The following is a 16,343-nucleotide window of genomic DNA, read 5'->3' on the forward strand; positions in this document are numbered from 1 at the left end:
TATCTGTTAAAATATTTGTATAATACCTGTTAAAATATTTGTATAAATATCTGTTAAAATATTTGTATAATATCTGTTAAAATATTTGTATAATGTCTGTTAAAATATTTGTATAATATCTGTAAAAATATTTGTATAATATCTATTAAAATATTTGTATAATATCTGTTAAAATATTTGTATAATATCTGTTAAAATATTTGTATAACATCTGTAAAAATATTTGTGTAATATCTATTAAAATATTTGTATAATGTCTGTTAAAATATTTGTATAATATCTGTAAAAATATTTGTAAAATATCTATTAAAATATTTGTATAATATCTGTAAAAATATTTGTATAATATCTGTTAAAATATTTGTATAATATCTGTAAAAATATTTGTATAATATCTATTAAAATATTTGTATAAATATTTGTTAAAATATTTCTATAAATATCTATTAAACTTAATCTTTATTGCAAAATTTTTTTAATTTTTACGTGGAACCAATTGTTAAAATAGGTTTTATAATATAAATTAAAATAGGTTATATTTTGTAGGCAAACACTAAAATAAAATAAAAATAAAAATACATTCATAATAAATCATGCCTTCGTGCCACGTAAGAAGACATTTTTAACATAGACCAATAGAACGGCGTTTGAGTGCAACAAATAGAATTATAAAACACAACAACACATTTAAATACTATAAAATACAACTACGTACACTCGAATAACAACATTGATGATCGAACAACGAATGAAGAGAACAAAGGATTTGAATACGGACATTAAGCACTGCTCCAGAAATATAACGGATGCGCATTGCATATTCCATTATAAAGCACCATTGTTCATTGAATTTCAAACCCATTTCCGTCAGCAATAGCTGAAGATGCCGAGCGCAAAAATCGCGAAGCACGTCGCACGGTAACGGAGCACAAGGTATCGAGAACAAAAGCGAGATTCTATGCGAACAAGAAGACGAAGCAGATAGGAATGGTCTCCCGATCTACAATAGGCCGCGAGAGGGAGCCACGGCGTCGTTCCGTTGTCAACAATGCATTCGAATTAACGGGGACGGACAAGAAACGCGGGGCCGAACTATTCCTCCGCGTGTTTCAACGCGGCCTGATGAATTATTCCCAATTTTCTCCGTGATTTCCACGATTAGCTGGTGCACGCGACTTGTCGCGACGCGACGCGACGCGACGCCGAGCCGCCGCGATTCAGCCCGCCGACGTCGGAGGATCCCGTAATTGAACGGGACAACGATCCTAAGAATCTAATTAATATGCCGCGGCTCCCCGGGAATCACGATCGCGATAACGAGATCCGGAACTTGTCGAAACTCTGCGATATCTCGAGACACGGGGCCGTCTTTAATCAAACTTGAAATATTGTTAGTTAATTGTAAAAGGTGGTCGATCGATTTTGAAAAATAGTTTATCAATTTTTGAAAGATACGTGATCGAGTTTAAAAGCCATTTTAAATGATTGTAATGAAATTTTAAATGAACGTTTTTCACTGGAGAAAGAAATTAATTGCGATTTTCTACTAAATTTATTTGTCATGAATTGTTATCAGACGTTTAAATTGTAACGAATTTTTAATAAAAATTTAAATATAAATTTTACATCATAAAGAATTTATATTGGAATTTTGAACTATAATGTGAATTTTTAATAGAATTTTAAATATAAATTTTAAATTATTATGAATTTATATTGGAAATTTAAATTGTTATGAATTTTTAATTAAACTTTGAATACACAAATTTTAGATTATAACAGATTTTCGATAGATTTAAAGTACTTTTAAAGTGTGGGCTGTGATAAATTACGATTTTAAAAGATACTTAATCGATTTTAGAACATAGTTAATCGATCTCGGGACACGATTGTCCAATTCTTATTTACGGTTAGTGCCTCAATCCTGGAAAAAGAGAATTAATGTACAAATGTAAATTTCTGTCGGAGAAAGCGCGGCGTTTCTTGCAGCTCGCTTGAATAAAACGAATGATTCGAAGAAAACCGCATTCTCGCAAGGAAATCTTTTCCGCGATTACAGCGATGCACGCGCAGCAGCCGCACAATGCATTCTCTTAATGGAGATGCATATTTTGTTCTCGTACAGTTTCGAATGAATTCTGCATCGTTTCATCGCGGTAGATCCCGGGGAATATTCATATTTCAATCATCTTACATGCATACGCTCGCCGGGATGACGAGACGAATCGATTCGCGTATAAAAGTATCTGCAGTCGTTTAATGGAAATTGTGCGACTGCGAGTTACGGTGCATTCGCAGAAAGATTTTCCCTCGGAAATACGTATCGAGCTTGACAGAAAATCGAATTTCAAAATGTCTCCTTTCAAAAATCAGCTTTTTCATCATCGTAGCGATAGCAGCATTTAATTTTTAAAAATCGATTCGAGCGGTTATAAATATTATTAAATATAAAGATTATTATAAATATATATATTATATATTATTATAAATATTATTAATTATAAATATTATATGCATAATATTTTTATTTTATCAGATGTTTGAATTGAATGTCTAATATATTCGATTAAATGACTACATGTATACCTCACTAATATAATAAATGTTTAAGCATAAAAAATAAATAATTCACATATCATTAAATATTTATATTACATCGTATATTACATCGATTTTATTATATCGTAATTAAAAATTAATTATAAATTTCTTTAATATTGTAAATAATTAGATGTTAATTATTATATAGTTTACTATATTGTAAATGATTAAAAACTAATGACTAATTTTATTAAAAATTTTATATCTTGCTCAGAGTTATCTCTTAAATTTGGCAGTGCCTAAAACGAAAGTCAATGTGCACCCAACAAAAAAAACGTTCCCTGGTGCTGCAACGTTTATGCGAACCATAAATCCGTAATGTCCACAGTCGGTAGATAGCATTGGCAAGAGAAGGTAATTGCGCCCTTTAGTTACTATGAATTTTTATGAATTATGATAGGGGTGCTTAATCCTCGGCACGGCGGACGTAAACGATCTAATTAGCATGAGCGATGGGAACTTGGATAATGGACGTCATAATCACGAGATAATGAACATAGAAACACCGGGAGCGCTTGTTAGATGATAAAACGACGTTCAAACGTTTCTCCCTCTTTCCTCTGTTCCAACTCTTCGTTTCTCTTTGTAAAGCACGGTGCCGCGGGGGTGTAAGCGCCAGGCGAGGGCGCGTCACGCAACCGGATCGCGGGTCGTAACTCTTTTACCGGCGAGAGAAAGATTGAATAATTTAGCCGCCGTTGAAGTATTCACGTGCGACGATACCAGATGGACACGACGGTAACTGCGTTTTCTAACCGTGTCTTTGTTACCGCGCGACAGTTTTTACTCGGTGATGCTTAACCCTTTGACAGGATAATACGTCCCCGGGAAAACTTTTACATAAACCGCCCGGCGTGGTGCTCGCTTTAATTTTGTTAGACAACTAATGGAACAGCTCGCATTCCATTTCGAAAATTGCTTGACATTCTTTCCTCGTGCTTTTTACAGAGGGCTTCCCCCCCCCCCCCCACCCCCCTCCCCCCCATCCCGGTGGACGGACAAGTTGGAAACGAGCGCGCACGTTTGTTTCAGCATTTCGCGGCGCGATTAATGAAAACGGAAATGACGCGAGAGATGCTCGCTGTTTTTAGTAAAATATACATTTTTCTAATTAACCGGTTAGCCGTGTTTGACGAGTACACTCGTCGCGGAGAAAATTGTAATTTTAGCGAAAACGAAAACATATCCTGAAATTTCGAGATGTTTAGAATATTTTTAGGCCGATCGTACACAAAGGTGTTTACATTGTTATAAAAATAAGATTAGAAAAGAACCGCGATATTGGTGTTCGACGTGCAAAGTGCCATTATGCATCGTTTCTTGCTTTGCTGAATCTCTGCAGCAGCAATTTGAATTTTTAACTTTTACAAGTATTCGATTTTTCCTGCGTTTTTCGTTTATTATGTATGCAGTATATGTTAATATTAAGCGAATAAGGAAATGTTAGTAATAAAATTGTTAATTTTATCAAATAAAACCGTCTTTTCGATCCAATATTTTAATAGCGATTATGAAAAGGAGGCGCTAATAATATATATATATATATATAATATTATATATAATATATATATATATATAATATTATACATTATAATATTATAATATTATATATAATATAATATTATACATTATAATATTATAATATTATATATAATATAATATTATACATTATAATTATATACATATAAAGAATTCAATCTAAGTAGAAAAACATTACATTTAAAAAATACTATCCTCAAATATAAACACACTTGGATAAATTGATTATATTATATATATATATTATATATATATATATATATATATATATATATATATATATATATTTTTTTTTTTTTTTGAAGACACATAATTTTTTCATGAACCGAAAGAAATTGCAAAAAATGTGGAACGCTTCACGATTTTGCGTGTCATCCTTGCGCAGGGGCCATGCTAATCTTCTCTGTATCGTTCCAATTTTAGTATATGTACTGCCGAAGCAAGTACGACTGATGATCGTCGCCAGGTGCTTATATACTAATCGAACGTCGTGCAAGCACTAGCGAGAAAGTGTACTAGTGCCGCCACCTAGCGGCGCATTAAGACCTAAAAGACTTACGATGCAAGGAAGCTTTGGAAATGAGCGTAACGTGAATAAATAAATTAATTTGCCACAAAGATCTTGAAATATATATGTAATGTATGAAATTTATGAAATTATATGTAATTTATTCTCTTGAGAAATAAGAAGACAGTGTAACATATTTCTACGTAACCTGAAACAAAATTACAAACTTCTTTTTTTTATCAACATAAATATCTTTACTTTTTCATCAACATAAATATATTGGACAAAACCTCGATTATCCCGTTTTCCAATTTCAGAATCCTCTTTCGCTCAAGTACATTTCAAATACAAAACGATGCACCCGCGCAAATCGCTAAAGATAAAATCCGGCACTGTAACTAACAAGGGATGATCCCCGACCCGGAAATTCAAAAAATTCTAAAACTTTCGAGATATGTAGAGCATATGTAGATATGTATCGCGCAATCTTCTTATCTTTCGTAAATTCACGTCGAAGGGTAAAAATCAACCCCCAAATATTCGGTTACTTTTTATTGCTGTAATTCGTAATATGTACCGGATAGAGAAAAGGTGTTCAAATAAAAGTTACTTCTTTCGTCCAAATCTATCACGTGGTATGCGATTTGTTGATTGTTTTAACTACTGAAAAATGTTATAAAATTGTATCAAATATTTTTGGTGTTTCCAGCACATTTCGACTAAACTTAAGAATTTTTCATAGTTTCAGTGATTTATAGCTTCATTTATAGTTTTATATATAATTTTGTTATTGTTTTATTTGTCGTTCGATTTATTCATATATTTGTATATTCTACCGGGCTCGACCTCGTTATAATATATAAATAAAAACATTAACGTTATTTTTTTGGCGCTTGTGAATTCCAATGTTTTCAGCACGACTATTGCAATCGTCAACAATCGTGTCTCGTTGGATCGGAATTTTGTTCGCGAAAGGACAGAGAAAATAGCAGTCGTAACGGGACGAACGGTGGACCGATTAAATTCGTATTTCAAGAAGATAAAGGGCAAATTCGACGGATCGATCAATCTCTCCGCGCGAAAGGGAAATAAAAGGAACGATTTCAACATCCGACAGTGGAACAGTCCATCACTCGGCTAAATATATCGATCAGGTTTGAATGGAGCATTGCCACTAGGATTCGTGTAAGCGTAAAGCGACATCGACGAAGGAACATTCTGCGCGCATTATTTAGCATCATGCCGATTTAATAATCGTCTTTATTGTTAATATTGGATCTACTTCATCGAATCGCTGCAGCGAAAGAAAACGTTTTCCGCTACTAACAGAGTCAATTTTCCCAGACCTCGAGGGAAATTGAACTTCCCCGAGTCCCGTGCAACGAATGCCGAGTGTATTAACAATCTCGCGGCCGGTAATTACACTGCGAAACTCGAAACAGCTTTGAACACAGCGATTCGTGAAGTTGATCGACACAGATTTTTCCTATTAACCGACAAAAAAGTAATCTATTCTGTTAGCTCAGTGTATATGAAATTTTCGATTTTTATTACGTGGAAAACGTTCGTCCCCCTGCTTATTTCGTTGTCGTTTGCGATATCATCTCCTTTACAGTCTCATTGTATTTTGCCAGCGTCATTGTATTTAGCCAAAAAGAAATTTTTCAGAATCCTGTATTTTTGTCGTTTATTTTTAATTTTGCGGATGTATGAATCTCGCGGATATACGTGCAATTTTATTATAAGCAGAGTTTATGCATTCGAAAGGCCAGAACTTCTTTAAGAATGGCTTTTGGGTCATGCTTCGATTAAATGAACATTTTTCTAGAAAAGCTGTGAATATTTTTAGCGTTCTTTTAAAAGCCGACATTTCGTATGCTCCGACCAAATAATTTAGCGAATTTTATTTCGGTTTAGTGAATTTTTATTGGAAACTTAATGAATTTTATTCTGGTTTATTTATTCTAATTTAATGCAATTTAATTCTAGTCTTGTAAAATTTAAGAATTTGATTCCAGTTTAGTGAATTTTATTCCGATTTAGTGCATTTTATTCTGGTTTATCGAATTTTACTTGAGTTTCATGCATTTGATTTTAGTTTAATCAATTTTATTTTCGTTTAGTGAATTCGATTCTAGCTTAACGCATTTCATTCTGATTTAACGGATTTGATCTTAGTTCAACGTATTCGATTTTAGTTTAAAATGAATTTGATTCTGGTTCAACGGATTTGATAACAGTCTAGCGAATTTTACTCGAGCTTAACGAATTTCATGCTAGTTCAATGAACTTGATTCGCGCGTACTTCTAAGTTATCGTGCCGAAATCGAATCGGCAGCGCGTCAGATTGCGCGCAAGCAATCCCGGCCACGCAAATGTGTGTTTGCATAAACTTTCATAGCGTGGTCGCGGCTCTGAGTCTGTACGTCGCGCGCGCCGGCGTGACGGTCGCACGGTTAGCGATCGCAATTTTCGAAAAACAAATACCCGCCGGTCGGGCACGATCGATTTGACACGGGGAACGATGAAAAATATTTGTTTTCTACACTACGCAGCATCGAAATTCCGTCGTGTCAACAGATCTCGAGCGCGCCGATCTCGATTAACACAGATCGTGTTTAGAGATCGGTGCCGCTCAACAACGCGGATTAACGCTCGATGGTGCTTGTTCCGAGTCAATGGGGGTGTGTGTTCAACGAACAATGCAGCAGAGAGAGAAACAGAGAGAGAGAGAGAGCGAGAGAGAGAGAGAGAGAGAGGGAGGGAGAGAGAGAGAGGGGCGGAGCGAAAGGAGACATTATTAACAATATCGGGATCGTTGACAATACATGGTACGTGGACGATTGTTCCGCGGGGTAGTGTAATAACCCGGCGGCATAATGACGTAATCATGCCAGGATACACTTGCACGAATATGCGTGCGTCACTCGCATTATTCGCGATTAATTTACACAATCGCGTATTGCGATTTACATGCGCGGAGTTTACACGGCCGCTTATCGCGGTTTACATAGCCGGCCGAGCAACATTTTGACGCGGATAGAATGTTTCTAACGTAACCGCGGTTATGTTCACGGTCCTGCGCGCACACTCGAACAATACACGCGCCGAATCTACCGATGCATTTATTCGGGAAACGCTGTATAATCCATGTTTAATCGAGAATCGTTTGCCCCGCGAAAAATCTGTTCGATCGATTGCCGATATCTGGGTCATGCGAACGTTCCATCATCCTAATTCGCTAATTGTGTGGTAAATAAGTTTCGCTTTTTCTTTTCTTTTTTTTTTGCAGATAGTTAATCAAGCGAATTTCAGTGGAGAGCACGGAATAGATAAATTAATTTCATTCGAAATGGATCAGCGATTAAATTAACTTTATTCAACCCGGCGGGGTAAATAAAAGCTATTTCGATTTAAAGTGGTGGGCAAACGAAATCAATTTTGTTTTAAAGGATAATTCATTTTACTCTAAAAGGCAGCGCAAATAAAGTTTGTATTTTATCTCGTACGATCGCGATTTATATCGCGATCAAATTTCATATCGAAAATTGTAGCTGCAGTGGCTCCGGAAAGTATTCGGACACCTTTCGAAACCGTGTAACATTTTTTAAACTGGACTGAACGACTCGAATTTGTTTTAGATGATTGGTTTGTTCTGCAGTGACTGAGATATCTTTTTTGTTTAGATTTCGCTGTTACAGTAAATTCTCCCTGATTTTCCTTCAGCTCAGAAATGGACGATTTCGGCAGTGAAGATACGATTATTCAAGCCTTGCACCTCGTTTTTATAATTGTTGACAATCGATAACTATAAAAATAAGCACCGTGGCTCGGATAATCGTATCTTCTCTTCCCAAATTGTCCATTATTGTTTACAAGTCGAAGGATAATTTAGGGAAAATAAAAGGAAGGAAGGAAAATAAAAAAGTCACTTCGGTCATTGTTCAGTGAACTAATCCCTCTAGCATCTCCAAAAAGATCAAGTCATTTGGTCCAATCTCATTAAAAAAATGGAACCGCGTTTTAAAATTATCCGAATACCTTTTGGAGTCGTTGCACATCGTTGGAGTGTTAAATTAAATGTAAAGCCATTAAGCACTCGAAACATTTGCTCCAGTAAAAAGTAATAAAACTCGGGCAAATAAAGGGTGGAATCGAGGAAGAGCAGGAGGAGGAGGAAGAGGAGGAAATATGAAAAGAGTCGATGGTTTATCGAACAGGTCGATCAAACATTTGCGAACAGCAGTGTACATATTTGGTAAGAATGAAATTGACTAGAGTGTGCTGCTTAACACAAAGAAACCGCGGAATGAGTCTGCAAAGTGCTGTTCAAAATTTCATCGGCAAACGTCCCGACACGGCGACATGGCTATAATAAGCGCCGCGCCATGTTTCGTTCCAATGTTAATCGACAAAGTTTTGACGGAGCCAGAGATTCATTGATAAAACATCGTCATGCACGCGGACCACCTGTTGTACAGTTTTTGATTAAGTGGTCGGTGTACGTTCAACTTGCGAATCCTCTTTTGTGTTCTCGCAGGAATTCGCTTAATACTCGTGCCGCAAACGAAACGCTCGACAATATCAAAGAATTTTTAGCCGCCTCATGTTTATTCAGTTTTGGTCGAACTGCTCCGAACAGCTCGGAGCCGAATAAAAAAGGAGAACGTCGACAGCGATCAGGTTAGACAACTCTTTTTTTCCGTAGAAAAATGGCTGAATTGATTTTGCACCTCCCCTTTGGCTCGTATAATTTTCGTTCCGACTCTCCGTAAAGCATCGATTCTGTCGGCGGAAAATTCCAGTCGGCGGTATTGAAAAAAAGTTGCGGTATCGATAAAGTTCGATTCGGCCAACGCGCGTTCGCATCGATACCGCTTCTCAGACCGAACAGTTACTAATTAACGATCACGAGCTTCGCCCTCGTCGAATTCGTTTCAATTTCCTGCGCCCCTTTTTCTCCCCTCCGCCCCACCCCCCGCCCCTTCCGTTTCGCCGAGTTTATCTACCGGAAGTATTGGTGTTTAAAGCAATAACGGCGTCGCCGAACATGGAAGTGACGATAATGGGAGCACTGATGGGAAATTGGAAGACGATAATGGCTGAAATTGGAGAATAATAATGACAGAAATTAGAGAAGTAACGGCAACGGGAACCCCGGGGCGCAGTCCAGCGTACACGCTGCTCCAAAAGTACCTCTCTAACCTTACTCGCATGGTTTCGTATCAATTCTTCGTATCGTTCTTTCATAGAATTTTTTACAACAGATAAGTATCCTTTCTTTGAAACAGCGGTACAAATAACACAATAAAAAAGTAGTAAGTGGATGTAAAAATGTTAGTCATATTTTTTAACGTTGTCCTTTATAAATCCATTCACACAAATACTGTTAGGTATTTTAATTTTTTCTCACGTTCATTCATATTCACATTCATCGTTTATATTATATACGATTATATAAATTAGAGTATACAATTATATAAATTAAGGTATACGATTATTTAAATTAAGGTATACGATTATTTAAATTAAGGTATACAATTACATAGATTAAGGTATACGAATCTATAAATTAAGGTACACAATTATATAAATTAAAATAAGATCACAAAATATATATATAAATTAACAGATGTAATAATGAAAAACATATCTTACACTCAAAAGACCGTTCCAAGTTGATGCTTGTAATTAAGAATATATGTATATAAATGAGTTGTTTGTTGAGGGAGAAATATTTACTGTTGATATTAGCTAAATTTTTGGAAGTTCCTTACGTTATCTAGAATAACAGAATTATTTAGAATAATAATAGAATTATCTAGAATAATTATCCACAATAACACTTTTCATTGTAACAAAAATCGATGATAACGCTGTGAAACCGTGCACGAAGTGCGCTATCATCTGCTTTAATTTCCTAGAAAACAAACAACCTTAAAAATACGAACAATGACCGTTTCAAGATAATGTTCGGCCCATCTGACGAAAGTGCGAGCTGTTCGAAATAATTACAGTCTGTTTACGGTCCAATTAGAATCAGGAGAAACTGTACTGCGAGTTTCAAAGCGGGGCGTTGCCAACGTCGGCAAAAAAGTGTCTTGAACGCGATAACGCGGCGATAAGATAATTAACCGGCGTGGACAGAGAGCGAACGCGAAGGAAAAAAGAAGAGACGGTAGGAAAGGAGAGAAACGTCGGAACGAGCAGCAGGAAGATGCTGCTGTTAGAGCCCGTTGGAAAATCAGAATACGGGTTAGAGCGCGTGAACCGCCGCGGAATGGCGGCGACCGTAGAAAAATCGCAGGAAACTGCTGGAAGTAAGAGTAACTCGGGCCGGTAAATAACCGCGACAAGAATAAGAAAATATTAGCGAGCGCGGGGGTGGTGAGACGCGCGGCCGCGGGAATGGGAAATGAGGCGACATTAGTTTGGGAACACCATGAAACAGTGATAAGAGGGGACAGCGCATCGTTCACGCGAATGAAGCGACATTACTCGAATATTCAAACACGCGTCTCTGCCTGACGAGAAAATCTGAAACAACTAAATAATTAAAATATGTAACTAAATATTCTTACTGTGTAATTACGGGGCACACAATTAACCCCTTGTGCAAAGTAAAACGTAAAACTCGCACGGCTCAGATAACGTTTAAGTTATAAAACTAATTAAAAATTGTTAAATACAATAGTTGTATAAATTAAGCACGCATAAATTAAGTACATGTATAATTATACACAGAATACAATGTGTACATGTATAATTAAATTCAATATGTATAATTAAATACAATCGCCTAGAAAGGTGATATATATATGTATAATGCAATTTATGAAATATCACAGTCAAGTTCCTTTTTTGAAATGGAAAAATATATTTCTGACATCGTAGATCGAAAGAACGTTAAATTCTGAGTAGGAAAGTATAAATCTACGTCGATCCCGAACCTAATAATTAACGAGATTTTAGCCAGCGAACAACTTCTCCGACGTTGGAACGCGGCGAAGATAAATAATACAGACGTAATTCGTTGTGTTAACAATTAGGACCATTAATGAAAGTAAATTAAGATATACGATAAACAATGTATATTCATTAACATGGTCATTAAACAAATCGTAGTGCAAGGCGTCGAACATCGCAAAATATCCACGATAATGCAACGACCGTAAATCGATAATTGTTTATCGAAGTTCGAATCGTTTAAACACAATAATGTTGCAGCGTACAATTTTAGAATGTTTTCAAATTGTTACCGGTTACAGTTTGTCTTGCTATTAAGTTTTTACCGTGGCTTCATTTATGTACGATAAAACCGAACGCGCATAAAACACTGCGAATCGCAGCAACTCGGAGAACATTGAAAATTTTTATGCAACAAAATCAGCAAGCTGTAGTTTCTATAGTTAGAATCTGGGTACGCGAGGCATCTCGAAGGTCGTCCGAGAATTTTTAAACGTTCCGTGTCGGCGGATCGTCCGCGATTCTATTATCTCGCCGGTCTTCCCGGGCCAGCTCCGTTTTGCGTCATCGTTTCGATAAATGTCGAGGATGGAACCCGGTGATAATGTCCCGGCCAGATATAGCCAATAACAGATTCAGATCGTTCTATCTTCGGGGACCCCATTTTAGGGAGTGTACTTCCTGCGGAGCGGACGGCGCGTCCTAATTAGGACACGCCTGATTGATTTAGTAGGGTACCTCTGTGCCTTTCTTGCACGCTTATTTATATCGTGCCGAAGCAAGTGCAGCGCACTGCGCCGAATCGACGCGATTAGTCCGCACATTTTTCAGAAAAAATCATTCAATTAATACTACTCGCCCCCGCCCCGTTATCGATCAAATTAAATTTTTAATGAAATTAAATTCTACTCAAATAGAATTTAATTTCATTAAAAATTTTTACAGACAAAATTTAAACAGAAAAATTTATACAGAAATCAATTATGTTTATATATAGTAACATAACCCAAAATAATTCCCAACGTAACCCAACATAATACGCTAATTTATCGCATCTTTCCAATTTTATTGGTTCCATCCGTGGAACGTAAGAACGTCGAAAAAAGATAATTGATGTGACGCGACCGAACCTTTCAATTTTAATTTGACCAAATGGAGTGCTGTAATTTAATTAAGTTTCTGAGGCTGTCAGAGTGGCAATCGAAGCGCTGAAGAAATAAGGAGAAGCACAAACTGCGAGTGCCGTATGAATGTTGTAGTGCGTTTATTACGGATTTCCGGGCGTCAAGAGAAATTTAATCAGATTTCACAGGTGTGGGAATATCGAAATGATTTACCGCGCGACTGTTTTAATGGCAAAACTTCTGAAATATGCAGTCGTTTGTTCATCAGATCGTCGAAACGTTGGAGTGTGAAACAGTTTCCGAATAATGGAACATTGAGAGAGAAAAAGGGAGAGAGAGAGAGAGAGAGAGAGAGAGAGAGAGCAGCGGGGCCTGGTCGATGGCACGCGTAGAATTGGTTTCTTCTTTCGCCTTTTCTCGCTCGAATCGACCGATTACACCTCTGTCCCGGGTTTAATTTGAATTTGATCGAAGGTTTTCGATTGGGAGCGCGCGACGCGACGACGGCCCTTTGAGCGAAATTTAGGTCGGCCTTTTCACTTCCATAAGTGATTTTATCTAATATTTACGTGCACACTCGGTTAGCCAATTAAATCGAGACCCTCGGCCCTGTGTCTCTGGAAATCGTGATCCAGCCTTAAATGTCCACGCGGTGAACCTGGATGGAACACGTCGTTCATTACGTCAACGGTTAAATGCTGTGCTACACGTGTGTAATGTGAAGTCTCTATTGATCTAATATTCGTTAAGGGAACTTTACACGTTACGCTGGAATTTTGTGTGAATTTTCGTTCCCAGAAACCTGGCGGAATAAATTTTTTCCCAGTATTGCAATACATTCTTGATATTATTTCTACCGAAGGTGTCGCAAGATACCTTTTAATAATCTCTATTCAACACTATTTTTAACAAAAGGGTTACAGGATAGGTTTTAATCATTTTAAATGAGAATTATTTCTTATGTTATTATTATTTTCTTTTCTCATTTTCTTATGTTACCTATGCACTTTTCGACTTTTACTATGGTCGTCACAAAATTAATCGAGTAAATTGTATGATACAAAATATCGATAAAAATAGTGTTATTGTAGACCTATCTATATTTATCTTGTAGTCTTCTACTTAGTTATACTAGTTAGTTATACTTAGTTCCATAGACTATGATGAAAAAATTCAAATCTCGATGAAAGAACAAATATAGAAACAAAATTAGTTATATCATCGTAGGTTTCATTTCATACTCTACAAACTTTGATTGAAACATTTTTTTTTTTAAAGAGACAGTTTTTGAGTATTTATAGGTGACTGATCTTGATGCACCACCCTATACATTTTTGATACTTTAAAATATTCTCGTTCGCGGAGAGTTAAAGTTACTGCAATTATAGACTGTTCCCCAGAAAATGATTTCGTACCTGATTCAAGCATACATTATAATAAACTCTAACATAAATTTCTATTAAAATTTAAATTACTATCAAAAATCTGTCGCGACTTAAATATTTATTAAAAATCTATAATATATATAAGTTCTATCAAACTTTTATGGGCACCTGGAAATGAGAGAAATTTATTTTGAATGGAAAACTAAATTATACTGTTGATCAACAAGCACATTAAATCTCATTACGATTAAAAACTAATTAATAGACAGCGGATTGTGTGCATTTATGACGAAAATGAATAAACCAAATACCAAAGCTATGAATAGACTAGTAGAATTTAAGGATGTTGTACTGTATTATTTTCAATTTATCGCGATTATTAAACGAGGAAAGACATTTTGATTACGCTTGTATTTCTTACAACCAACATCGACAAATTTTTATTAGCTCTACCGAAAAGTTCTGTCTGATAATGTCATTGCAAATTTCGATAGGTATGCACATGTTCATTTGAGACATATATTTTTGAAAAACGTTGCTCACAAATTGCCATCACACTGGCAAGAGGTCATAAGTAACGACGGAAATTATATTGTACAATAAATATATTACTAAATTTATGAAAAATCTATTATCTCCTTTCATTTCTTAAACGGACAGAACTTTCCGGTAGACCTAATACTTCGCTTAAAGATCCGCAGTCTACCGATTAATAACGTCCGCATCTGGTCGTTTCTACTCGCAACGAGTTTTACGCGACGTCGTGTCATAGCGAGTTAACAAAGAAATTCATCGGGATTCAACGTTTGGACTCGAGAGCGCCGCGCGATAGAATTTATGACGGCAGATTCGCTCCCGGCGGCGCAGTTACTCCGAAAAATTCATAAAAAACACGGAACGAGAAGTTCCAGACACGGATCAACGAAATTTCTTTCTCCTCTCTTTTTTTCCGGTGCAGCAAACAAAATTTTCGTCCGCTGTAGTATTCGGTCGACTGCATCCGCGTTTCCTATCTAGCGGCAAAGAGAGATGCTCGCCGTTGCGAGAGAGCCGACCCAGGGGCGGCCGAAGAGAGACAGAGAGAGAGAGAAGGAGAGAGACAGAGAGCGAGAGAGAGAGAGAGAGAAAGAGAAAGAGAGAGAGAAGGAGAGACAAAGAGAAAGAGAGAGAGAGAAAGAGAGAAGAAGAGGGACAGAGAGCGAGAGAGAAAGAGAGAAGAAGAGGGACAGAGAGCGAGAGAGAAAGAGAGAAGAAGAGGGACAGAGAGCGAGAGAGAAAGAGAGAAGAAGAGGGACAGAGAGCGAGAGAGAAAGAGAGAAGAAGAGGGACAGAGAGCGAGAGAGAAAGAGAGAAGAAGAGGGACAGAGAGCGAGAGAGAAAGAGAGAAGAAGAGGGACAGAGAGCGAGAGAGAGAGAGAGAAGGAGAGAAGAAGAGGGTCACACAGAGAGAGAGAGAGAGAAGGAGAGAGACAGAGAGAGAGAGAGAGAGAGAGAACCGTGTCGTTCCCCGAAATGTTCCGCGCCTGGACAAGGTACAAATGAAACGAGCTCGCTCGCGGATGACGCGCAGCAAGCTAGGCTTCCTGTTTGTCGGCCCATCCGGCCTGAACGAGGACGAAACTGTGGAGGAAACCCGGCAGTGGGGAGAAATTGTGGGACGAACGCGGGAGAGAGAGAGAGAGGGGGGGAGGAGGAATCAGACTTGGCAAGTTTGAACAGATTGCTCATCCTCGGACCGTCTTCCGCGCGGATGCTTCGAGAACCAACACCCCGCCCTTCCAAGTTTAATGAGAGATGATCAAATTGCACGACGCCAGACGGCTGCGGGGGTGGCAATCGATTCCCGCGGACCTGAAATTCGTTTGTTTCGTTCGGCGCCGGAGGTGCCGAACAGAGGAATTCGGGTCAACGGTGAGGTGGCAACAACAGATAAAAAGAGATCACGTTTGAAGATTAAGTGATATTCTCATTCGTTTAACGGTGCAATCAAGGTTTCGTCTTTATGCAAACGTGCGAAACGCCACTGTAAACATAGACGAATGAAGTAAAATTTAAAATAATGAACTTGATTGATTTCCTTACGGGCAATAAAATAAAATATTTGAATTAAAACGTGAAAATGAAGTGAAATAGGATAAAATACTCAAATAAGATACAGTAATTTTTACAACGAATTTAAAATTGTACTGTTATTATACTGTTAATACTGTTCATAACAAG

The 16,343-nt window shown here is 37.1% G+C and overlaps 1 protein-coding gene and 1 non-coding gene across 4 annotated transcripts in view; one reads left to right on the plus strand and one right to left on the minus strand.

Moving 5' to 3' along the window:
• The window catches only part of LOC117224000 (prolyl 4-hydroxylase subunit alpha-1), a 537,488-nt gene that overhangs the window by 285,237 nt on the left and 235,908 nt on the right, over positions 1 to 16,343 (plus strand). The window lies entirely within an intron of this gene.
• Positions 4,481 to 4,587, minus strand: LOC117224013 (U6 spliceosomal RNA). Its single transcript, XR_004491087.1, has one exon. It is a non-coding gene; the product is annotated as a U6 spliceosomal RNA (small nuclear RNA).

The sequence above is a fragment of the Megalopta genalis genome, chromosome 5, assembly GCF_051020955.1.
Source record: "Megalopta genalis isolate 19385.01 chromosome 5, iyMegGena1_principal, whole genome shotgun sequence".
NCBI classification, from domain to species: domain Eukaryota; kingdom Metazoa; phylum Arthropoda; class Insecta; order Hymenoptera; family Halictidae; genus Megalopta; species Megalopta genalis.